Genomic DNA, 26,181 nt, shown 5'->3' with positions numbered 1-26,181 from the left:
AGTTCATAAGAGAATGAGATCACTGTGGGTTGGAAAGACCAGGAAAGACTTCTTGAGTGGGGGTGGAGGGAGGGAATTAAGGTAGGTCCTGAAAGGTACGTATAAAGATGGATAAGGGGAGAGGAGGGGAGAGAGTATACCAGGAGAAAGAGCACGAGCAGAGAATTGGGGATTGGCTGTAATGGGGAATGTTGTTGAATCATTGAGTAGACTAGCCCAGCCAGAACAGAGTTAATGAAGAGGAACGAGGGCTTGATGGGAAGAGCATTGGCTTTGGAGTCGGGGGATCTGGGTTTGAGTACGTTTTCTTCTACCTACTTTAGAGAAGTCACTTAACCTCCTCTTTAGACCTCAGTTCGGTTCAATCATGGGACATTTCCACCGTGGCAAAAGATAGGGGTTTCCTCAAATCCTCAGATGGTCTTTCTCAGCCCAGTGAGAGTTCCCCAAGCATACAGAAGTGTCATGGGCCCTTCTCCTTTGCCCCATTCACATTTTCATGACTCTCATTAATGTTCTCAGTCTGACTGCTTATGGAAGGAGGAGCCAGAAAATAAGTCCAATCATGAGCCTATTATGCTAACAGTTGGAGACAAAGCCAGAAAAGCAGGTAGGTGACATAGTGGATAGAGCATTCAATCTGGAACCAGGACTGAGTTCAAACCTTGCCTTAGACACTTATCAGCTGTGAGCAAATCACTTGGCCTCTCCAAACCTCAGTTTCCCCACTTCTAAAATGGGGATGATAATAATAGCGCCTACATAGATGGCTGTTGCGCAGTTTAAATGAGGTAACATAGGTATAGGATTTGTAAGCTTCAAAGGACCATACAAATGCTAACTATCGATGTTATTGATGCAACGAGATGGCTCAGTGGATAGAGTGTGGGCTTGAAGTCAGGAAGACTCATCTTCCTGAGTTCAAATCTGGCCTCAGACACTTACTAGCTGTATGACCCTGGGAAAGTCACTTAACCCTATTTGCCTCAGTTTCCTCATTTCTAAAATGAACTGGAGAAGGAAATGGCAAACCAGTCCAGTGTCTCCACCAAGAAAATCCCAGATGACATCATGAAGAGTCAGACACAACTGAACTAACTGAATAACAGCGTTATTGAAGGTTGAGTTGGGTGACATTGTAGAGTGCCTTGAATAGGAGACCAGGATTTTGGGATTTTAAACTACAGGTAGCAGGGAACTATTGAAGCCTTTTGAGCAGGGAAGTGATATGACAGAACCTCTTTATAAAGATTACCCTGGCAGTGGTGGGCAGGATGGATTGAGAATGGAAAAGACCAGCCAGAGAGGGATAACCAGCTAATAAACCACTACAATAATCCAAGCATAACGTGATGTGAGCCTGGACCAGGGTAGTGACAGAAGAAATCACCAGTGGGGAAGCTTCAGTCAAAGCCCCCTGGTATGTGTTTGAGATTTTCCTCTCCCTCTAGAGCAAATTCTAAGGATTAAGCATTCAGCTCTGGGATTAGCCTCCCATGAATCTGATCTGCATATTGCTGACAGGAAATAGGTTTAATATACTCTTAATCGCACCCACCATGAATAATATTTTTGTAATTATTTGGAATGCACATAGTTCCTTCTCTCCATTTATTTAAATGTTCACACATACATTGGAAATGTGTCGTGGTAGATTTGCCATAGAGCAAGCCCTTTGATTACTCTGCCAAGCCATGCCTATTTCTCCACACCTCCTCATTAAGATGCCTAACATATGCAAAAGATACTTGGCTGGCAGATCAGTCATTAATATTTAGTCCTTCTGAGCATCCAGCCAGATAATACTTGGCAGCTTAGCTCCCAGAGAGAGGTCCATAGAGAAGGTACTTGCAGGGCATTGTCATTTCTTTGGCACAGCTCACACAAGACTCAAGTTTTCCCCACTGACCACTAGCCATCTCCCTCTCGACAGACAGGGACAGACTTCAGAAGTCTGTTGACCCAGGTGCCATGTAACTCATGAAACTGAGAAACCCCATCCCAGACAACCAGCTGAGTTCTCCGTGATCATCTCCACTGGGGGAGGCCACAGGAAGCAGGTCAGAAAGAAAGTCCCTTGGACCCAATTTTGTCACACATTTCAATACCAAGTATAAGGCAGAAGAAAGAGAAAATGTCTACGGAATGGGGAACTGTCAGCCAGCGGCTGGGGCTCAGCATTTCAGACACAATGCACTTCAACCTGGATGCCACATGACAGGTTCTGGGTGACAGAGTTGACTTGTGTGAGAGATCTTTCATCTCTTGTTTTGTTCCCTAGCAATAAGAAGGTTTCATTGCTGTTTTTTCCCTCTCTCTCTCCTTTCAAAAATCCCCCTTCATTCCTGACAAGGCAATGAAGACTTTTTCCTCTCTTTATCCATATCCAAGCCCACACATCCTTTCCTCCTGGGCTAGATGGTGTCATAGTCCCACTACATCATAGGACCATAGATTCTGGGCTAGAGGAGACTCTGAAGGCCATATAATTCAACTCCTTTATTTTCCAGTTAAGGAAACTGAAGCTCAGGGATGTTGAATGATTAGTCCAAGGTCAAATAAGGGTGGAATTTGACCCCAAGTCATATGACTCCTGAGCTATTGTTCTTTCCACTGAGCAGCACTGCCTCATCCAGTGACTCTACCTCTTTTCCAAAAGGTACCGAGCCAAAACTCCAGAGGAATCCCGAGGTAGTTAGTCGAAGAAACCCATGCCATTAAGGGTTATACCACGTTTTTAAAAACCTCAATTAAAACTAACAAAAAATTATTAAACACTGATCTCATGCAAGTTATTATTCTAGGTATTGGGAATACAGAGACAAAAACGAAAAGGTCCCTGCTTTCAAATAGCTTACATTCAACTGGGAAGAAACAACACACACACACACACACACACACACACACAGATAAAGAAACACAAATTGAGATCAGTGATGGAGAGCTAGAATGTTCAATGCCATCTAATGTTTTTTATAAATAGGGAAAGTGAGGCCCACAGAAGGCAAGTGGTTTCCCCAGGTTCCACAGGTAGTATCAGAGTCAAGATTTCCTATGTCCCCTGACTCCAGTATAGACCAAATCATTTCAGGAGTAGGAGAATAACAGCTAGGGTAGCTCAATAAAGACTAGATTAAGATGATGTGTGGAAGAGAGGTTAAGTAATCTCCCACAGACTGGCTGCAGCTCCAGTCCTGAAGCCTTTGGCAATGCTCGACTGAGCTTTGGGCTTCTCTGAATAAAGCTGAAGTTGGCCTCAGCAAAGCAATGAGGTAGAATCAGATACCTTGGGCTCTGAGCCCAATGGCCAGACAAAGACACATTATTGTATTTGGTCTTGTTTTATAAAATTGATAATCACCTCATCCTGCTTCCAGCTTTGGACTAACTTCTTTGGGGAAGGTGGAAGGTATGATGAGAGAAGGGAGAGAGGAGAGACAGAGGCACAGAGGTAGAGAGAAAGGAGGTGGAGAGAGAGACAGAGAGACAGAGACAGAGAGACAGAGAGACAGAGAGAGACAGAGACAGAGAGAGACAGAGACAGAGACAGAGAGAGAGAGACATAGACAGAGAGACAGAGAGAGAGAGAGAGAGAGAGAGAGAGAGCGCAGCAGCAGAGGGAGGGAGAGAGAAGCTGACAGGTAAATGCTTTTCCCTTCCACATCTAGATGAGATTTTGGTTCATTTTAGCACAGTCTTTGTCATGGAGATATGCAGTTTTCTTCTTTTTTGACCCTGATGGAACCTTGACAAGATATTTTTAAAAATTTTTTCCATGAGATGGTGCTGACTGCTTGGCTTCTTTCATCTCAGGCATTAAACCTATAACTCATTTCATTGCTCATCACCATGAGGCAGCTTGAAAAATCCAGAAATGAAACTTTGTTCTAATAACTGAATTTTTCCTGCTTTTCTTTATCCTTAGTGCACCACTGAGTTGGTTATTAGCACTTGCACAACATTTGGTGAATCCTAATAGATGAGCTGGTCTTGCTTTCCAAAAAAAATATTCTTCTATGTAGTTGGAGGAAAGAAGGAAGGAAGGAAGGAAGGAAGGAAGGAAGGAAGGAAGGAAGGAAGGAAGGAAGGAAGGAAGGAAGGAAGGGAAAAAGGAAAGAAGGAAAGGAAGGAAAGCAGGAAGGGAAGAAAAAAGAGTGAGAACTGCACATAATTTTCAAAACAGACCCCCAAAAGCAAAGACTCTGTATCGAGACTCATGGACCTCCAGAGTGTGTTAAACCATGATGACTTCAGTGCTTCAACAATCAATGGCTCATGGATAGATGTAGAGCTCAAAGGAACCCCACTGGTCACTAAGTCCGACACCCTCATCTGACAGAACTGGGATTCAGCATCTGTGCAGTGAAAGAAGAACCAGTGTCCCTTCTGTCACCTGTATGAAGCACAGCTATTTAACTTCCTTGGGCCTCACCTTCTCCATCTGCAAAATGAAAGTGTTGGACTCTCTAACTCAAAAGTCCCTTCCAATGCAAAATCTCTGAGTCTATAATCTATGATGCTATTCCATTCAATAAATGTTATTAAGTCCCTACTCTGCGCCCTGCACCAGGCTATGTCCTGGGGATACAAAAACAAAAATAAATAATCCTTGACTTCAAGAACCCTCTGTTTCCTACTGGTCCTCATAAGTGTGGGAATTCCCTTCACAGATACAGATCACAACCCCTCTCAAACTGCATACATGACCTTTAACATTTGCTATGGCCACAAAAACTTCTCCTCCTGCAGCCAAGCTAGTGATGAGTCCCTCTGACCTCAGCTAGACTGATTCTTAGACAATAGACCCAGTCTGTCCCCTACCTCCCAGCTAGGTAGGACCTGCTGGGACTCTGACGGGCTTGAGAACTTAAAGCTACTTCCACACCACAAGGAATCCACAGAGGAAGACTTCCTTGAATGACTCTAATGGACTTGCATAAATTATTTTATTGGCTATATCTATAGCAATTTAGCAAAAAAAAAAAAGTCTTTTAGAAAATGTCTCTTTTGACCCTGTCCCTCCTCAGAAGTATTTACTTCTGATTATGCCCTTTCCCAATTTGCCCTCCTCTCTATCATCCCCCTGCTCTCTTGTCCCCTTCTCCCCCTATTTTCCTGTAGGGTAAGACAGATTTCCATACCCAATTGAATGTGTATGTTATGCCCTCCTTAAGCCAAATCCTATGAGAATAAGATTCACTCGTTCCCTCTCACCTTCCCCTGTTTCCCCTGCGCTGTAAGAGACTTTTCTTTTCTGCTTTTTTTTTGTGAGATAATTTACCCCATTCTACCTCTCCCTTTCTTCTTCTCCAAGTATAACCCTCTCTCATCCCTTAATTTTATTCTCCAGATATGACCCCTTAATCTTCAGCTCACCCTGTGCCCTCTATCTATCTACATATACATACATACATACAATTTTTTTCCTCAAACTACCCTAATACTGACAAAGGTCTCATGAGTTATAAATATCATCTTTCCATGCAGGAACGTAAACAGTTCAATCTTAATGAGTCTTTTATGATTTCTCTTTCCTGTTTACCTCTTCATGTTCCACTTGAGTCCTGTACTGCACATGTACAACCTATATGGAGTTCCTTGCCTTTTCAATGAGGGTGTGGGTGGGGAGGGAGGAGGAGAGAAAATTTAAAACCTAAAGTTTTAAAAACATATGTTTAAAAAAAATGTTTTCACACTCTACTGGGAAATAAGAAATACAGGAAATGGGGTACAGAAGTCTATCCTGCCCTACAGGAAAATAGAAGGGGAAGGGGATAAGAGAAGGGGAGAGAGATAGAAGAGAGGACAGACTAGGGGAAGGGATATTCAGAATGCATGCCATCTTGGGGTGGGGGGATGGGGGAGATGGGGTGAAGATTTGGAACTCAAAAACTTGTGGAAGTGAATGTTACAAATTAAAAATAAATAAATAAATAAATAAGTAAGTAAGTAAATAAATAAATAAATATATAAAGAAAACATTTCCACAACATACCAAAATTTATGAGATGTAGCCAAAGCAGTACTTAGGGGGAAATTTTACATGTCTAAATGCCTACATGAGCAAAATAGAGAAAGAGCATGCAACTTAAAAAGCTAGAAAAGGGACAAGTTAAAAATCCCTGATTAAATGCTGAATTAGAAATTCTGAAAATCAAAGGAGAGACTAATAAAATTGAAAGTAAGAAAACTATTGAACTAATAAGCAAAACTAAGATCTGGTTTATGAAAAAACCAATAAAATATACAAACCTTTGGTTAATTTTATTTTTAAAAAATAAAAGAAAGAAGAAAACTGAACTACTAGTATGAAAAATGAAAAGGGTGAATTCACCGCCAAATGAAGAGAAAATTAAAGCAATCATTAGGAACTATTTCACACAATTGTATGCTGATAAATCTGACAATCTAAGCAAAATTGGTGAATATTTACAAAAATATGAATTGCCTATATTAACAGAAAAGGAAATAAAATATTTAACCCAATTTTAGGAAATGAAATTGAACAAGCCATCAATGAATTCCCTAAAAAAAAGTCTCCAGGGCCAGATGGATTTACAAGTGAATTCTACCAAATGTTTAAAAAACAATTAATTCCAATCCTATATAAACTATTTGAAAAATAGGCAAAGAAAGAGTCCTACCAAAGTCTTTTTATGACACAAATATGGTGCTGATACCAAAGCCAGTAAGAACCAAAACAGAGAAAGAAAATTATAGACCAATTTCCCTAATGAATATTGATGCGAAATTTTTAAAATAAAATATTAGCAAAGACATTACAGCAGCTTATCACAAGGATAACACACTATGACCAGGTGGGAATTACACCAGGAATGTAGGGCTGGTTCAGTATTAGAAAAACTATCAATGTAACTGACCATATCAATAACAAAAATTAACAGAAATCATAGGATTATCTCAATAGATGCAGAAAAAGCTTTTGACAAAAGACAGCACTAATTCCTATTTTAAAAATACACTAGAAAGCATAGGAATAAATGGAGTTTTCCTCAAAATGATAAGTAGTATCTATCTAAAACCATTGGCAAGCATTATATATAATGGGAATAAGCTAGAAGCTTTCCCAAGATCAGGGGTGAAACCAGAATTATCACCACTATTATTCAAAATCGTTCTAGAAATGTTAGCTTTAGCAATAAGAGAAGAAAAAGAAATTGAAGGAATTAGAATAGGCAACAAGGCAGAATCTTGGCAGATGATATGATAGTATACTTAGAGAATCTTAGAGAATCAACTAAAAAACTATTTGACATAATTAACAACTTTAGCAAAGTTACAGGATGTAAAATAAACCCACATAAATCATCAGTATTTCCATATATTACCAACAAAGCCAAGCAGCAAGAGATTGAAAGAGAAATTCCATTTAAAATAACTGTAGACAATATAAAATATTTAGGAGTCTGCCTGTCAAGACAAACCCAGGAACTATATGAACACAATTATAAAACACTTTTCACACAAATAAGGTTAAATCTAAATAATTAGAAAAATATCAATTGCTCATGGGTAGGTTTACCTAATATAATAAAAATGATAATTCTACCTAAATTAATTTACTTTTTCAGTGTCATACCAATCAAACGACCAAAAATTATTTTATATAGCTAGAAAAAATAACAAAATTTATCTGAAAGAACAAAATGTTAAGAATATCAAGGGAATTAATGGGGGGGGGGAGAAATGCAAAGGAAGGTAGTCCAGCCATACCAGATCTAAAATTATATTATAAAGTTGTAATCATTAAAACTATTTAGTGCTGGCTAAGAAATAGAATAGTAGATCAGTGGAATAGGTTAAGTACACAAGACACAGTAGTAAATGACTGTAGTAGTCTGTTTGATAGACCCAATGACTCCAGCTCCTGGGATAAAACCTCACTATTTGACAAAAACTACTGGGAAAACTGGAAGATAGTATGGCAGAAATCAGGCATAGACCAACATCTCAAACAGTATAACGAAATAAGGTCAAAATGGGTACATGATTTAGACATAAAGGGTGATACCATAAACAAATTAGGAGAGAAAGAAATAGTTTACCTGTCAGATCTATGGAGAAGGGAAGAATTTATGAATAAATGAGATATAGAGAACATTATGAAATGCAAAATGGATAATTTTGATTACATTAAATTAAAAAGGTTTTGTACAAGCAAAGCCAATGCAACCAAGATTAAAAAGATAGCAGAAAGCTTGGAAACAATTTTTGCAGCAAATGTTTCTGACAAAGACCTCATTTCTCAAATATATAGAGAGCTGAGGCAAATTTATAAGAATACAAATCATTCCCCAATTGAGAAATGGTTAAAGGATCTGAACAGGCAGTTTTTAGAGGAAGAAATTAAAGCTATCTTTAGTCACATGAAAAAATGCTCTAAATCATTATTGATTAGAGAAATGCAAATCAAAACAACTCTGAGGTACCGTATCACACCTATCAGATTGGCTAACATGACCAAAGAGGAAAATTATAAATGTTGGTGAAGATATAGGAAAATTGGAACACCGATGCATTGTTGATGGAATTGTGAACTGATCCAACCATTCTGGAGAGAAATTTGAAACCATGCCCAAAGGCCAAAAAACTGTGCATTCCCTTTGATCTAGTAATATCACTACTAGGTCTGTATCCCAAAAAGATCATAAAAAAGGGAAAAGGACCCACAAGCTCTTCCTGTGGTAGTAAGGAATTGGAAATTGCAGGGATGCCCATCAGTTGGGGGATGACTGAACAAGTTGTGGTATATGAATGTAATGAAATATTATTGTGATATAAAAAATGATGAGCAGGTGGATTTCAGAAAAATCTGGAAAGACCTATATGAACTGATGCTGAGTGAAGTGAGCAGAAACAGAAGAACATTGTACACAGTAACAGCAACATTGTGTGATGATCAACTATGATTGACTTAGCTCTTCTCAGCAATACAATGATCCAAGTTAATTCCAAAAGACTCATAATGGAAAATGCTATCCACATCTAGAGAAATAACTATGGAGTCTGAATGTGGATCAAAACATACTATTTTCACTTTTTTTGTTTTTTCCTTCTCATAGTTTTTCCCTTTTGTTCTGATTCTTCTTTCACAACATGGCTAATACGGAAATATGATTAATTTGATTGCACAGGTATAACCTATATCAGATCGCTTGCTTTCTTGGGAAGGGGGAGGGAAGAGAAGGAGGGAGAAAAATTTGGAACTCAAATCTTATGAAAGTGAATGTTGAAAACTATCTTTACATGTAATTAGAAAAAAGTAAAATACTATTAAGTGGGAAAAGAAACAAAGTGTCTCCAATGATGATTCCGTGATCAATCAGGGATTCTTTCTCACGTGTGTTCCCAAGATGGCTTTTATTTCACTGAAAAAAAAATTGTTAAAAAAAAACCAGCAGCACTACAAAGTAATGGCTACAAACACACCAGTCAAAACATTTCATTTAAATGCCTGGGATGCCCCTGACAAGGCATCAGGAAATGGAAGCCCTGTGGAAAGCTCATAGTTATTTAGTCAATAAAAGCTGCCATGTGGCCACCATTGCATGGGGATAATTTTCTTTTCTTCCTTTTTTGTTTCTTTTACATTCTCAAAGGGCAAAAATGACCATTTCAAGAAGTGAAATCATCCTGTGAGTACAGAGTTGCCCAATTTATCCTGAGCCCTTCTTCTTCAACTGGATAGAAATGCCATTGGGTTTCCATCAGAGGGACTGTCTCTTGAACCTTGAAATTCTCCTTTCTCAGCTCCCAGGGAACAGACGTAGGCAGCCAAGTCCTTCAACAGTGGCCAAAGACAGAAGCTGCCCCAATGTTGGGTGTGGCGCTCCTCAGCCTGGTAAGAATTAGTCAAGCAGGCTAATTTCTCCCCACATACACCTTTGTGGCATGCCTCTCATTACCATCCCCACCCTGACTTCTCATGGAATGAGGGATCAGAAAGAAATTTCATTTGTTCATGTCTCTTCTCCCTCCCCCATCTCTCCATCTTAAGGGGTTTTGATTCATTTGTTTTACTTTTCTGTGTCCCTCTGGGCAGAGGGAGGAGTGATAGGCAGGAGATGCTAAGAGGCAGATGCTAGAGGCGAAGAAAATGTTGTTGTTCAATTGTATCTGACTCTTCATGACCCTCTGGACCTCTGTCCATGGAGTTTTCTTGGAAAAGCCACTGAAGTGGTTTGCCATTTCCTTCTCCAGCAGCAGAGGTTAAACGACTTTTCCAAGGTCACACAGCTAGGAAATTTCTGAGGCTGGATTTGAACTCGGGTCTTCCTGATTCCAAGCCCAAAGCTCTATCCACTGTGCCACCTACCTACCCCTTTTATGAAGAAAAACCTCCTAACAATTAGAGCCTTCAGAAAATGGAAAGGGTGACTTGGGGAGGTAGTGAACTCCCTTCTTGCTAGGACTGAGATCAAGAACAGACCTTACAAAGAAGGAACCTTGCAAATTTCTCCCTCATCATCTGGGACTCTTGGCTTGCCTGGCTTCCTTCAGGTCCCGAGCTAAAATCCCAACTCCGATGGGAAACCTTTCCCAATGACCCTTGATTCGAGTGCCTTTGTTCCATTGATTGTTTCTTAGTTGTCCTGTCTAGAGATTATTGGCGTGCTGTCTCCCCCACTAGACAGGGAACTCCTTGAGAGCAGGGTCCATGCTTTTGCATCTCTTTGTATCCCTAGTGCTTAGCACAATACCTGGCATGTAACAGACAGAATAAAAGTTTACTGACAGACTGAAATAATCCAGCTGAACCCCTTCATTTTCAAATTAATAACAGATAGATTGCATTTTAATAATACTTCCATGGCTTTCAAAGCACTTTACATATATCTCATTTTGATCATCACAACCCTGTGAAGTACTATTATTGTCCCTATATTACAACTGAAGAAACTGAGGTAAAAAAAAGGTTAAGTGATTTACCCAGAGTCATACAGCTAGTAAACATCTAAGGTAGAATTTAAACTCAGGTCTTTGTGACTCTTTCCACTAGAGCAACTAGAAAACTATATGAGGAACCTGAAGTCCAGAATGGTACTTGCCCAGATGGTAAGTGGCAGTGTGGGAATACTCCACTGGCCAGCTCCATTGGCCCTAAACCCAGGGCTCTTGCGATGATCCCATGGCTGCCTCCCAGCTCCCTTGTGACATGTTTTAGAGGGGATTCCTATTCAGTTACAGACTGGATGTGTATCATTCTAGATGACTCAAGATCGTACTGTCATAGATTCAGAACTGGGAGGGGACCTTAGAGGTAATCTACTACAAATGCCTCATTTCGTAGATAAAAATACTGAAGCACAGATTGATTAGTGACTCTCCCAAGGTCACACATGGATACATGGCACAGCTGGATTTCCAACCTGCGTGTGTGTGTGTGTGTGTGTGTGTGTGTGTGTGTGTGTGTGTGTGTTTGCGTTCAGTCAATTTCGGTTGTGTCCAACTCTCTGTGACTCTGCTTGGGGTTTTCTTGGCAAACATACTGGAGTGCTTTGCAATTTTCTTCTCCAGCTCATTTTACAGCTGAGGAAACTGAGGCAAACAAGGTTAAGTGACTTCCCCAGGGTCACAAAGCTAATAAGTGCCAGATTTGAATTCAGGAAGACGAATCTTCCTGACTCCAGGGCATAGTGCTTTATGCACTATGGTGCCACCTAGCTGTCCCTCCAAGCCAGGTAATCTGATTCAACATCCCATACACTTTACCCCTCATCATGTTGCCTTCTATCACTACATAGAAGGAGGTCCCTACAACTCTGAGATTCTACGAGATTCTTCCTAGTGCTACCAACACAATGTTGAGCAAGTGACATGAGCCTCAGTTTCCTCATCTTTAAAATAAGCAGTTTGCACTAAATGATCTCCAAGTTCCCTCTAAGCTCTAAATCAATTCTTCTGTCTCCGTCCTACGGCTTTTCATTGGTTAACCGATTGTGTTTTCTTAAGAAAAACTTTCCGTTGTTCTCCCGCCACCCTAAAATGATAGAATTAGACAGACAGACATCTTGTCAACAGACATCCCAAATAAGAGAATCAAGTAGACTATACTGACCTCAATGCATCTGTGTATTTTATTCAGCTCTGAAGTCATTCAACTGAGCATGCCAGAAAGCAGATCAGCACAATGGTTTGGTCATTTCTTTAGGCCTGAATTGTTCCTAGTAATCTGTAAGGGTCAATGCAGTTCCTGGCCTAAATGGGGGGTGGGGGACAAATTGACAGGGAGACTGTGAAGACTAGAACCTTGGGTTAATAGACTAGTGGGATGTATATTTAGGGGAAGTGAGCAAGGCAGAGTTTGCTGCACCCTGAAGCTAGGGACTGGATTCAATCCGGCACCTTTAACCTTGTGCCCAATCAACTCATTCTGCTTTGCGGGGGGTGCTATTTTCAGGCCGCTTCCTGTCTTTCTCTACCAGATGGAGCGTACCATGGAGATCATTCTCAGCATCCAAGAGACAGTACAAATGACACTTGCGAACACACCTAGGCAGTGGCAGTGCCAAGGCTGGTTCTGCAGAGGATGCCAAGTGGGAGGGGATTGGTATCCCTGTGCAAAGCAGAGCTGAGAGCCCACACAATTGGGAAGAAATGGAGGAAAGGGCTTAAATTAACAGGGATGGAATTCAAGAAGGACAAATACAAGATAGGGCACTGGGAGTCATAGTAAGTCCTGCTGGCACCAAGTAGAAAAGTGGCAAGGAGGAGGACAGACTCCCAAAGGTCATTGTGGAAACCTAGCTACGTACATGCCTTGGTTGTGGTGTGAAAAGTCAGTGCAGTCAATTGTTGCTTGGGCTGTGACCAAAAGAATCATAGGATCGTGGGCTTCGAACTGGATGGCACCTTAGAAGCCACCCACTTTACAGATGAGGAAACTGAGGCCTGAAGAGGTTAAGTGAACTGCCCAGGGTCACACAGCTAGTAAATGTCTTGGGCAGCCTCAGAACTCATTTCTTCCTGACTCTAGCCCCAGTGCTCTATCCATTGTACCACCCTGCCTCTCATGCAAGGGTTACAAAATCAGACACCATCTTCTCTTTTTTTGTTTTTTGTTTTTGGTGGGTTTTTTTTTTTGGCTAGGCAACAGGGTTAAGTGACTTGCCCAGGGTCACACAGCTAGTAAGTGTTATGTGTCTGAGGCTGGATTTGAACTCAGGTCCTCCTGAATCCAGGGCTGGTGCTCTATCCACTGTGCCACCTAGCTGCCCCCAGACACCATCTTCTATAGGAAACCTTTCCTAATTCCTCCCTCCTACTTCCCACAGCTAGTGCCCCCCTCCTAACCATCCCACCTTGGACTTATTGTTTATATTCTGTATTTACTTCTATAAATACATGTTGTCTCCCCCAGTAAAATGGAAGTTTCTTAGGAGTAGCAATCATCTCTTTCCTTGTAACTTGTAGCCCAGTGTCTGGCATAGAGTAAGCCCCTAATGACTGTTTGTTGGTTGATTCTCTTTTCACTGAACAGCACCACATCTGGAGTCTTGTGCCCATTATTGGGTCCATAGTGTACGAAGGATGAGAAAATGGCTCAGATTCTGAAGACCTGGGGTCAGGAGCTCAGGATGCTGGAGGAGTGAGGGAGGAGATGGTGTGTGCCAGGACTGCAAGGGCACAAGTCAGCCAAGCTGCGGAAAGTATAGCCTGGGCTGATGTGGGTGAAATTGGGGGCTAAGAAGCTGGCCTGGCAACAGTCAGTTTTTAAGCATGAGAGTTTGAACAAATCATTGGCACAAATGGGAAGGGAGGAGGACAAGCTGTTTAGCCATTGTAGTATAGAAGCTTGATCCCAATTCTGCATGGGCAGGGCATATGGTGGGTGAGGACGGGTAGAGGATTCTGATGAGTTCAAAGAGTTTTCTCAACTCTAACTCTTATGATCAAATGATCCTGTTGGCAGCTAGCTGGCACAGTGGATTTGTTGTTAGAATTAGAAAGTCCTGAGTTCAAATCCAGCCTCACTTACTAGCTGTGTGGCCTTCGACAAGTCACAGACTTGGCCTGGTATACCTCAGCTTCCTCAACTGTAAAATGAGCAGGCTGTGATTGTTTGAAATCTCTTATCCTTTCCTCCACACCAGATATGCAAATACAGTCCCAGATCTTTCATACTCATAGTGATTTTTCCAGGGTCACGCAGTCAAGGCAGCATAACAGATAGTATTTGCACCCAGGTCGTCTGACTTCCTCTGATAGATGCTTTCATGCATACATGCACACACACACACACACACACACACACACACACACACACACACACGCACGCACCATGGCACACGCAGCTCTGATGAGTACTGATGGAGATTTGTAATGGTTGGCACATCATGAACCACACAAGGGACAGCCACGCAGATCTGTGGCATTGCCAGAAGGCTGGAAAGACTACAGCTACTATGGATGGAGCCTTATATTTCTTCAACTTAAAGAAAATCCTTCCTGATTTCCTTCTGGAATGAAAACATGAACAGGCTTGAGACCTCACCTTTACGTGGAAAGAGATCTGAATTTGGAGTCCAAAATGCTAAGTTCCAATCCTGGCTCTTCAATTTTTCCTTGTATGTGTTCCTCCACTAGAATATAAGCTCCTTGAAGGCAGGGACTGTCTTTCTTTACCTGACACACAGTAAGTAAGCATTTAATAAATGCTTGCTGACTTGACTTGTCTAAGCCTTAGTTCTCTCATCTGCAAAATGGGAATAAAAATGCACAGATACCACCATCCCAAGGTGGTATTATGAACAGCAAATGAGTGTTTCAAGCTGTTCCCTACCATCAAGTACTCCAGAAACATCACCTATCACAGATCATGGTAGAGGCTCATGGTGGGTGGAGTTGATTGCAGCAGACTGCCAACAATGACTCCTTTTAGCAAATTGTGGAGACTCAGTCTGTGTGTCAAAGAGATCAAAGAAAGAAGAAAAGGACCCATGTGTCTAGTGGTCTATGTGTCAAAGAGGTCAAAGAAAGAGGAAAAAGACAAAGATATTTATAGCAGCTCTTTTTAGGGTGGGAAAGAATTGGAAGCTGAGCAGAGTGTCCTTTAATGGAGGAATGCCTGAACAAGTTCTAAAATGTGTTTGTGACAGAAAAGTATCATGCTGTAAGAAACGATGATGGCAATGGTTTCAGGAAACCTGGGAAGACTTGTATGAATTGATGCAAAGGGAAGTGAGCAGAACCAGGAAAACAATTCATGCAGTAATAACAATGTCATAAAATCAAACAATTCTGAAAGGCTTAGGAACTCAGATCAACACAATGACCAATCACAATTCCAGAGGCCGCACGACGAAACGTACGACCTACCTTCTGATAGACAGGTGAGAGGCTCAGAGTACAGATTGAGGCTTTTTAAAAAAAAAAACCAAACCCGTTTTGTTTGGCCATACACATCTGGAACAGAGTTTTGTTTTTCTTGCTTTCTCAATGGGGTAAGGAGTGAGGTAGTGGGAAGTAGAGAATGCAGATTTGAAAATAAAGCAAAATTGATTTAAAAGAATAAGCATTTGTGGAGGCAATATGGTAAAATGATTCCAGCACTGGGCTTGGAGTCAGGAAGAGTTCCAATCCTGCTTAGATACTGTGTGACTCCAAGCGAAGACGTCATTTAACCTCTCTAGACCTCCCATTTTCCCATCTGCAAAGTAAGGGGGATGCACTAAATGTCCTCTGATGTCCCTTCCAGCTCTAAATCTATGACAACGTGATACCATCATAAATGATGTCATCCAAGAGCCGTGTGACTGGAAAAGGAGAGGAACCACCAGAGATCCAGAGACTGGCATCTGTGACAGGATTGGACAGTAGCTAAAGTAGCTGATAACTCGGAGAAACCAGCTGCTGGGCCCCACCCAACACCCAAGAAACCACGTCCTGTAAGCAAGGGAGTACCTCATTCCTTAGCTACTCCACAACCAGAAGTGACCTGGGTAGGGGAAATGCTTCATAGCAACCCGTTCAAAGTTGAGCCCACTTTCCCAGGATGTATAGAGGAAAGAATGGGGTGGATGCATTTGGTATACTTTCTCAGTAAATATTCCTGTTATTAATAGTTATTTAACATTAATTTATTTTTATTGATCACTTGATATTTAGGAGAGACCGATAGGTCTAAGTGAGTTGGGGTAGTAACCATCGGCAATGGATAGGGTGGGACACACCAGAAGAGGGTTTTTGAGTGATAGAACTAGAAAGAAAATCTCCCAGCCCATCATTGTTACTCTTAGAGCTGAACTCTTGAGGAGCAGAGCTGCCCCTGAGAATGAGAGTTGTGAGAATGACCCTGGAGCATGTGCTTTATAAATGTTAGCTATTATTATTACTACCATAAGCAAGCCCTACAAAAATGTGAACTGTTACTGTTCCTTTCTTGCCAAGAAGGGACAGCAAATAAAGGGTCCTTCTACTGCAGTTCTCAGATGGAAAGGAAAACTCAGTCAGGCACCAAGCCAAGCTGGACAGGAAAATAAATCAGCCCGATGCTAATGTTGTCCAGACCCCAGTGATTTGGCGAATTAACGGACTCCATCTACACCAAAGCTCTCTTTCTTTCCTTGGTATTAGTCAACTTGGACACCCCATGTTTCTTTGTAGTCACCACCCACCTGCCCAGTAGTGGTGGAGGAAGAGGAAATTAATAAATGTCTACACACTCCATAAGAACAGGACTTTAGAAAAGTAAAAGCATAATAATGACGACAACAACAATAATACTAATAATAGACACTTCCTAGCTCACTCTTTCTTCTGGAATATTTTTCTATTATTGTTATTGTCCAAAAGGCAAGAGGGGAAAAGGAATAAGAACGTGCTGCTCATTTGCCCCGAGGCTGCCAGTCTTTTTCTCTGCAAGCAATGCCTGGACATGATTCAACCCTCGGTCACATCCAATGGCCTTCGTTCCAGATCAGAAATCTTACTGAAGTCCTGCCCAGGATTATCTCCTTCAGGGCCAATGTTTGTCTCCCATGCCGAGTGCTGGAGGAAGGTTAGGTTCTAGGGGCCCAGGAGAAGCTTTGCAAAGCCTCCCCTCAAACCTGCCATTCCCAGAAATGCCTCAATATACAACCTGAGATACTCATCTTTTAGATACCAAATACTATAGAGCTGTGGGAATGAAGTTTGGGTAGCAATGCGCTATAATTGAAAGTGTATTAGGGGACCTGATTTCAAATCCCACTTCTGATATTTATTGCCATTGTGACCTTGGGAAGGTCATATAACCTCCTTGGATGTCATTTTCCTCATCTGTAAAATTAAGGGGTTGGATTGGACCTCTAAAGTCCTTCCATGCTCCAGTTCTGTGGTCCTGTGTAAAAACAGCCCAATATTTGCCTTCAGGAAGCTTATATTCTATTGGGGAATGTAGTGTGTATACAGGTAAGTATTATTCAAAAGGGGATGTGACTAGCAAAAAGAAAAAAGTGATGTGCAAAAAAGATTCCCACAAATGGACTAGGAGTAGTTAAAGAGGGAGAGAACACTTTCAGCTGGGGGAGTCAGGGAAAGACTACCTGGAGGAGGAGACACTGAGTCATGAATGAATAAATGAGGAGGGAGAGCGTTTCCAATGGAGGATAGCTTGGGCAAATATCTGGAAACAGGAGATCATAGATATAGAACTGAAAGGACCTCGGTCACCATATAGTCCAAATCCCTCATTTTACAGATGAGGATATGGAGGCCCAAGAAAAATAAGTGACTTAGTCAACATCTCAAACGTAAAATCATCTGAGGTGGGATTTGAATCCAGGTCCTCTGACTCTACCGATCAGAGAGTCAGAGCCAGAAGGAAATTTAAAAGTCATTTAGTACAATAAACACTCATACATTCACTCCATTTAATACAGAGCATGAGGAACTCAGGAAACAGGTTAGTCACCACGGTTGGTTGGAAAATACTGTGTGAAAGGTGGAATCAGTTTGGAAGGACAGATTGGCAACAGATTATGGATAGCCTCGAAGGGTGGCACCAGTTGGTACCTAATGTTCACAAAGGATTTATTTAATTGATTTACCTAGTGGTAGAAGACCAATCCCTGAGAATCTCCTAAAAAATTCAATTCAATCTAATGCAGCAAGTGTTTATTAAACTACTAGTCTTGCGCTAGGTAGGAACTGTCTGGAGTACTAAGAATGTAGAGACCAAAATGTAAAATGTCAGACTCTGCTTTCATGGAGCTTACATTCTAATGATTTTTTAAAATAAATCCTTAACATCAGCTTGTTTATTTAACATTTCACCCTTTCTCATAAGAGGGAGGGAGGGAGAAGTGCCAGGCAATAAAAATTTCCAGAATAACAAGAGATCACAGATTTACAGCTAGAGGGCATCTTACAGCAAATCCAACTCTTTAATTTTATAGATGAGGAAACAGGCACAGAGAAAATAAGTAACTTGTTCAAGTGTGAGGAAGTATTTGAATTCAAGTCTTCCAGACTCCAATCCAGGACTCTATCCACTACACCACCTAGGTTAATGAAATAGCTGCATAATTTAGGTTACTTTCCTTCTCCTGCAACTAAAAGTCTCAAAAAATACAAAGGGTTCATGGTCTCTCTGGGGTGCCAGGATTTTGTGTATGTGTGTGTTGAAATGCTTTCCAGGGCTGACTGATATTCTTGATCTGGATTTCCGTGGAATAGCAATCCCTCTGGGTCCTAGGTAGGTCATGGTGTAACTTTGTCACTCACAGCGGTGATTGACAACATCAGAAGCCATCCTCAAAGTGTGAAAGGCAAGCACATCTATCTGTATCAACATCTGAGCAGAATTTCAGGCCACACTCACTCACTTTGCAGTGTGTGTGTGTGTGTGTGTGTGTGTGTGTGTGCATGTTTGGCTTTCCTTCTTTGGAATCACAACCTTTCTGCTACTCTTTCTTGATTCCTTTATCCAATTCCCAGGTGGCATTCCACACATCACTTTCTTGATGGGAAGGTCGGGGACAATTTCAAATCAGTGAAGACAACTTAGTTTCAGATTCAGATGTCACTGAAATGGGTTCTGAAGTAGAACCAGATGGCTCTGAGGATTGGGGCACAGGGCTACTATTCCTTGGGGACTTTTTTTTTTCTCCCTGGAGAACTGAGAAGGTTTGCTTACTTAGTTAGAAAATTATTGGTGGTTTCAATCCCCGTGCCTAAGACATGAGGTACCATGTGACCAAGGCATAACTTGCTTTTAAATCATATGTTCCTTAACAAAGTTAGGAGACTTAAAATGAGGGGGAAAGGAAAAGGGGCATAAGAAATTGGAAATTTAATTGTCTTTGATTCTTTACAGGACTGTGGGATAGTATCATAGATTCTGAATGAAAAGAAACCTTAGAGGTCATTGAATCCAACCACCACATATTACAGATGAGAAAATTGAGGCCCAGAGAAGATAAGATTCAGGGCCATGAAACTAGTAAGTATCTGAGCCTGGATTCAAACCCTGGTCTTGACCCCAACTCCAGCATTCTCTCCATCACACAATGCTGCCTCTCAAGACTAAGGTAATCAGAACACAGATTTAGAAGGGACCTCAAGGGTCACCTAATCCAATTTACTTCATCTAAAAGCTGAGGAAACCAAGCCCTGAGAGGTCAAAGAGCTGACCTCAGCTCATCCAGGTCATAAGTAGCACAGCTTCATCTTGCCTAAGGTCACACAGAGAACAAATACCAAGTTCTCTGACTGCAAATCCTACATGCTTTCCAAATATAATAATAAATCAACAGCAGCTGACATTTATGTTGCAACATGAACTCTTAACCTGGAGTCAGTAACCTTTTTAAAAAAATAGATTGATAATATTTCAGTATAATTGGTTTCCTTGGAATCCAACGTATTTCATTTTTTGCATTTATAAGCATTTTTCTGGTGGTACAGTGGATAGAATGATGGGCCTCGAGTCAGGAAGACTCATCTTCCTGAGTTCAAATCTGGCCTCAGACACTCACTAGTTATGCGACTTTGGGCAAGTCACTTAACCCTGCTTGCCTCAGTTTCTTCATCTGTACAATGAGCTGGAAAAGGTAATGGGAAACCACTCACTCCAGTATCTTTGCTGAGAAAACCCCAAATGTGGCCACAAAGAGTCATACACAACTGAAAACAACTCAACAAAAACATAAGCATTTTTTTCTGAGTGGGTGTCCATAGGCTTCCCCAGACTGACTGCCCAAAGGGGAAGGAGCCTGCTCTAAGGACTTAAGGTTTGCAAAGTGCTTTGTGTACAACAACTCATTTGTCCTCACAACAATCTGGTGAAATAGTGGTCTTGTTATCCCCACTTTATAGCTGAGAAAATTGAGGCCCAAAGAGGCTAAGGTACTTACCCAGTGTCACACAGGTAGTCTGCAGCAAAGTAAAGATACCATCCTTCTTCCTCTCTCCTCCCACTTCTTCTTTACCTTTGGAAAAATCCAGTTATTCTCGGCCCAGGGCAGTGCATTGAGAAACTCCAGAGGCAGCCAGAGACAGAATACTGCATGCCTAGCCATCTTCCACTTTACCCAGGGGGGTGAGGGGAGGGACAGGGGAGGTATGTCTAACAATGATGGAATGTTTGCCAAGGTAAATAGTGAGCCAGCTCAATCGACCCGTGCCTTAATTGGTAACTCCTGAATGGGAGAACATTCAAGGTTATTAAGATTATCAAAGCCGGGATTGAGTTGTTTAAAGCAACCATTCTGTCCCTTGGGCTTAGAATCTTAAATAGGAGGATGTATATTCCTGCCAGATCTGTCTGTGTGCTTAATAGGAAGCTGGTGTCAGGTTCAGAATAGCAAAGCATGTTTGATAAATGGGGCCATGGGATTTCTCTGTCACCAAGGAAGCACGGTTTTCCAATCCCTTGGGAGCACGGCAACGTGCTTGCATACCCAAGACCTTTGGCAACTAAGGAAAGAAAATAATCCCTGACTCATTTCTTTCCTAATTTTCTAAACACAAAGAAATCAATGGGAAAATATTTTGCAGCTTCTTCCCCATGGAGCCTCCCTCTAAGCTGGAAAATGAAATGACTCTGGGTTCTCTTCTCAATAGCTACCCTGGGCTAGGTAAACAGAAGCCTATTACCTTTGCCTGTGACATTTTCTCCCTTGTGATTAAAAAAAAAAAATAGTTCTTGGAAACCTGAAGATTTGAAAAGAGCCTAGCCATTAAACAAAGGGATTATATCTTATCACAGAATTTCAGGCCCTGTGTGCCCAACTATTATTTCAACAGTCAAGGAATCTGTTTTCTAGAGAGGAATGTCAAGTCTCTGGCCATAATCAGTAAACCTGGTCTTCTCGACTACATGGTGGCCCCAGATGGCTTGTACTCTGACGTCTGTTCATTGGGCCAATTCTCTGGGCCAGGCAGAACTGCCCCTTCATTCATGGGGAGCCAAGATGGCAGAGTGAAAGCAGTGACTTGCTTGAGCTCTCCCCCAAACCCCTCCAAATACTCATAAAAAATGGCTCTAAACAAATTCTGAAGCAGCAGAACCCACAAAAAGACAGAGTGAAACAAATTTCCAGCCCAAGACAACCTGGATGATTGAACAGAAAAGTATATCACGCCGGGCTGGGAGTGCAGCGCAGTGGGGCGTGGAAGCGCAGGCCACAACGAACCTGGAGCAGGCCTCAGAGGACTGAATCAAGGGGCAGCTGTGGAGGTTTCCAGACTCCTCAATCCAAGAATGCCAAAGACAACTTAGAAGGCCAGTGGGAAAAGTCTGTTTCTGTTGGTGCTGAGACAGGAAGGCAGGGTCTCAGCTCCATTCCCCGAAAGCATGACCCTGGAGGGGGCAGCTGCTTCCCAAGCTTCCAGCCCATAGACTGAGGGGGAATCCTGTGGCTGATCAGAGAGGGATGGCAGGGATCTCTTTGCCAGTGCTGAGGCAGGAATCTCTTGCTTTGCCCATGTTTGGATCTGGGCCACAGTTCTGAGAGGAGGTGATGGGGTGAGGAGGAACACTGGTGTGGTAGAGCTTGTAGTGGCTGTGGAGAGAAAACCCTCCTCACAGTTACAGGACAGAAAGGAGTACTTGTGGTCACAGGCTAGGAAAGGAGTAAACACCTCGCCCCTTATCATACCACCTTGCAAGAACTGAAAATTTACAGGTCCCTACAAGTATCTCTGAAAAAAGCTGTACAAACCCCTGAAGCTTGGGAGAGTACATTCTCCACATTGGAAGGAGATTCATACCTTAACAAAGAGTTTAAAACTCAAGTAATTGGCCGGGATCATGAGCAAGCAGCGCAAAAAGTCAGAGTACATTATCTTACTTTGGTGAAAAAGAAGATCAAAATATACAACCAGAAGAAGACAACAAAGTCAAAGCTCCTACATCCAAAGCCTCCAAGAAAAATATGAATCAGTCCCAGGCCTTGGAAGAGCTCAAAAGGGATTTTGAGAAGCAAGTAAGGGAAGTAGAGGAAAAACTGGGAAGAGAAATGAGAGTGATGCAAGAAAATCACGAAAGACAAGTTAACAGCTTGCTAAAGGGGACCCAAAAAAATACTGAAGAAAATAACACCTTAAAAAATAGCTTAACCCAAATGGCAAAAGAGGTCCAAAAAGCCAATGAGGAGAAAAATGCCCTAAAAAAAAAATTGGCCAAATGGAAAAGGAAGTCCAAAAGATTACTGAAGAAAATACTTCCTTAAAAATTAGAATAGAGCAATTGGAAATAGTGACTTTATGAGAAATCAAGACACTGTAAAACAAATCTAAAAGAATGAAAAATTAGAAAACAATGTGAAATATCTCATTGGAAAAACAACTGACCTGGAAAATAGATCCAGGAGAGAGAATTTAAAAATTATTGGACTATCTGAAAGCCATGATCAAAAAAAGAGCGTAGACATCATCTTTCAAGAAATTATCAAGGAAAACTGCCCTGATATATAGAACCAGAGGGCAAAATAGAAATTGAAAGAATCCACAGATCTCCTCCTGAAAGAGATCCCCAAAGGAAAACTCCTAGGAATATTAGCCAAATTCCAGAGTTCCCAGGTCAAGGAGAAAATATTACAAGCTGCCAGAAAGAAACAATTCAAGTACTGTGGAAACACAATCAGGATAACACAAGATTTAGCAGCTTCTACATTAAAGGACCGCAGGGCATGGAATATAAATTCTGAGGGCAAAGGAGATAGGATTACAACCAAGAATCACCTACCCAGCAAAACTGAGTATAATCCTTCAGGGGAAAAAATGGTCATTCAGTGAAATAGAGGACTTTCAAGCATTCTTGATGAAAAGACCAGAGCTGAATAGAAAATTTGACTTTCAAATACAGGACTCAGTGGAACATGAAGAGGTAAACAGGAAAGAGAAATCATAAGAGACTTATTAAGATTGAACTGTTTACATTCCTGCATGGAAAGATGATATTTATAACTCATGAGACCTTTGTCAGTATTAGGGTAGTTGGAGGAAAAAAATTATATGTGTAGATAGATAGATAGATAGATAGATAGATAGATAGATAGATAGATAGATAGAGGGCACAGAGGTGAGTTGAAGGTTAAGGGGTCATATTTGGAGAATAAAGTTAAGGGATGAAAGAGGATTATACTTGGAGAAGAAGAAAGGGAGAGGTAGAATGGGGTAAATTATCTCACAAAAAAAAACAGAAAAGTCTCTTACAGTGGATGGGGAAACAGGGGAAGGTAAGAGGGAATGAGTGAATCTTATTCTCATAGGATTTGGCTTAAGGAGGGAATAACATACACATTCAATTGGGTATGGAAATCTGTCTTACCCTACAGGAAAATAGGGGGAGAAGGGGACAAGAGAGCAGGGGGATGATAGAGAGGAGGGCAGATTGGGAAAGGGGGTAATCAGAAGTAAATACTTCTGAGGAGGACAGGGTCAAAAGAAAGAATAGAATAAATGGGAGGGCAGGATAGGATTAAGGGAAATAGAGTTAGTTTTTCACACCATGTCTACTATGGAAGTGTTTTGCATAACTGCACATATACAACCTATATTGAGTTGCTTGCCTTTTCAGTGAGGGTGGGTGGGGATGGAGGAAGAGAGAAAATTTGAAACCTAAAGTTTTAAAAACATGTATTTTTAAAAAAATGTTTTCACATGCTACTGGGAAATAAGAAATACAGGAAATCGGGTACAGAAGTCTGTCCTGCCCTACAGGAAAATGAAAGGGGAAGGGGATAAGAGAAGAGGGGAGAGATAGAAGAGAGGACAGACTAGGGGAAGGGATATTCAGAATGCATGCCATCTTGGGGTGGGGGGAGGGGGGAGATGGGGCAAAAATTTGGAACTCAAAAACTTGTGGAAGTAAATGTTGAAAACTAAAAATAAATAAATTTATATTAAAAAAAAAAAAATTTAAAAATAAAAAAATAGTTTAAAAATAATTTTAAAAAAAGAACTGCCCCTTCATTTGGCTGCAGATCAATGAGCATTTATGGAGCAAGTCTGATTAGACTTGATCTCTTCCTCAGTTCCACAGACAACCAGAGGGACCAATAAATCTGGGGGTCTAAACACTGAGCACCAAGGGAACTATCCTAACTCCTGAATGCATCTTTATTTAGCTTATTCATGCCTAGAGTGTGCATAAAATTATAGATGTAAAGTTAGAAGGGACCTTAGAAGCCCTTAAGGTCAAGTATCCTTAACCTAGGGTCTATGAACTTGTTTTAAAAAATACATTTTGATAGTGGCTTTCCTTTCCTTTATAATCTATGTATTTTATTTTGTACATTTAAAAACATTATTCTAAGGAGGGGTCCATAGGCTCCACCAGACTGTCCCTTATACATTTTAAAAATTAATGTAAAATGTACATTATGCATTTTTAATGTATAATGGATCTCTGATGCTAGCCCAAGCTCCTCTTTTTACAGTTAAGGAAAGTGAAGTCTAGGGAGGATAAGTTGACTTGACTTAGCTCACCCAGGCAGTAAGTGTCAGAGACAGGATTTGAACCTAGGTCCTTTGATTTCGGAGTCAGAGTTCTTGCCCCTGTATCCCACAGGTAGATGAGGGAGTCTTGCCACTGTATCCCACAGGTCGGAGTGAGGGAGTCTTACTCTAGGTTGCTACATTTGGTAAAAGTGTATGAGCTCCCTTTGTTTTCTTCCTGGTAGAAGGCAATGAAATTCTCAATGGTCAAGAGTCACTTAGATCATTTCTCAGTCCTGGCAGGGCTGACCAGCTTCTGGTTGGTTGTCTTGTGCCAGGACTATCCTGTTTCAGGACAAACACCTTCCCATGCCCTCTACTGCCTCTGGTATGGACTGACCCAAATCCTGCCTGGATCCTATGTGTTTGTTTTTGGACCAAATCTGTGTCTTAATCTTATCAAGAATTCCCATTTAGGAAATTCTATTCACCAATGCCATAGACTTGACATTCTTCTTGAAGGCAGCCCTTTGACTGAATCCAAACTTCACAGAACAAATCACCTTAATAAAAGGATTTATTCTGTGAAACTTGGACTCAGTCAAAAGGCTGTGCCCAAGGACTTAGAAGGCCACATGGAAGCTGCAGTTTCCCTACCCCGGTAGAGAGTTACTTGGGGCACTACTAAGTTAAGACAAGCAATTTGCCCCGAGTCACATAGATAATATGCGTCAGAGATAGGACTTGAACCCAGGTTTTCCTGACTCAAAGGTGAGTTCACTATCCTCTGCACCACAGCTTTGTTACTCTTTGTTTTAATATTGATAAATGATGATGCAGTAAATCCCCTGAGAGGGAGCAAATGGGTGACACAGTGGATAGAGTCAGGAAGACTTCTTTGTGGTTCAAATCTGGCCCCCAACACTTACTAGCTATGTGACCCTGTACAAGTCACTTAACCCTGTTTGCCTCACTTTCCTCACCTGTAAAATGAGCTGGAAAAGGAAATGGCGAACCACTCCAGTAGCTCTGCCAAGAGAACTCCAAATGCCATCACAAAGAGTCAGACGTGACCAATACCAACAAATTCCCTAGAAGCATCAGCAGTGTATTTCTTCCTCAAGTTTCAAAGAGATTGCTACACCCTATTATAATACTATATGAAGGTATATTAGGCATGGTCCTTACCTTCCAAAAACTAAGTTGAGTTAAGGAGACAATTAGCCCATGCTACAAATCAGGACCTACTTAACTGCTAAATTAATAAAGTTCTAAAGATGTAATTAAATGCTACTG

The 26,181-nt window shown here is 41.3% G+C and overlaps 1 long non-coding RNA gene across 1 annotated transcript in view; it reads right to left on the bottom strand.

Moving 5' to 3' along the window:
• The window catches only part of LOC144457486 (uncharacterized), a 55,043-nt gene extending 34,346 nt beyond the window's left edge, over window positions 1–20,697 (bottom strand). The window contains exon 1 of the long non-coding RNA XR_013486826.1: window positions 20,358–20,697. This is a non-coding gene — a long non-coding RNA (uncharacterized LOC144457486). The remainder of the gene's footprint in view (window positions 1–20,357) is intronic.
• Window positions 20,698–26,181: the final 5,484 nt, after the last annotated feature.

Source organism: Phascolarctos cinereus, unplaced genomic scaffold (genome assembly GCF_003287225.1).
Source record: "Phascolarctos cinereus isolate Bilbo 61053 unplaced genomic scaffold, phaCin_HiC Scaffold_1;HRSCAF=81, whole genome shotgun sequence".
Taxonomy (NCBI): Eukaryota; Metazoa; Chordata; class Mammalia; order Diprotodontia; family Phascolarctidae; genus Phascolarctos; species Phascolarctos cinereus.
Note: the sequence above shows the minus strand (reverse complement) of the source record. Positions and strands in the feature narration are given on the sequence as shown.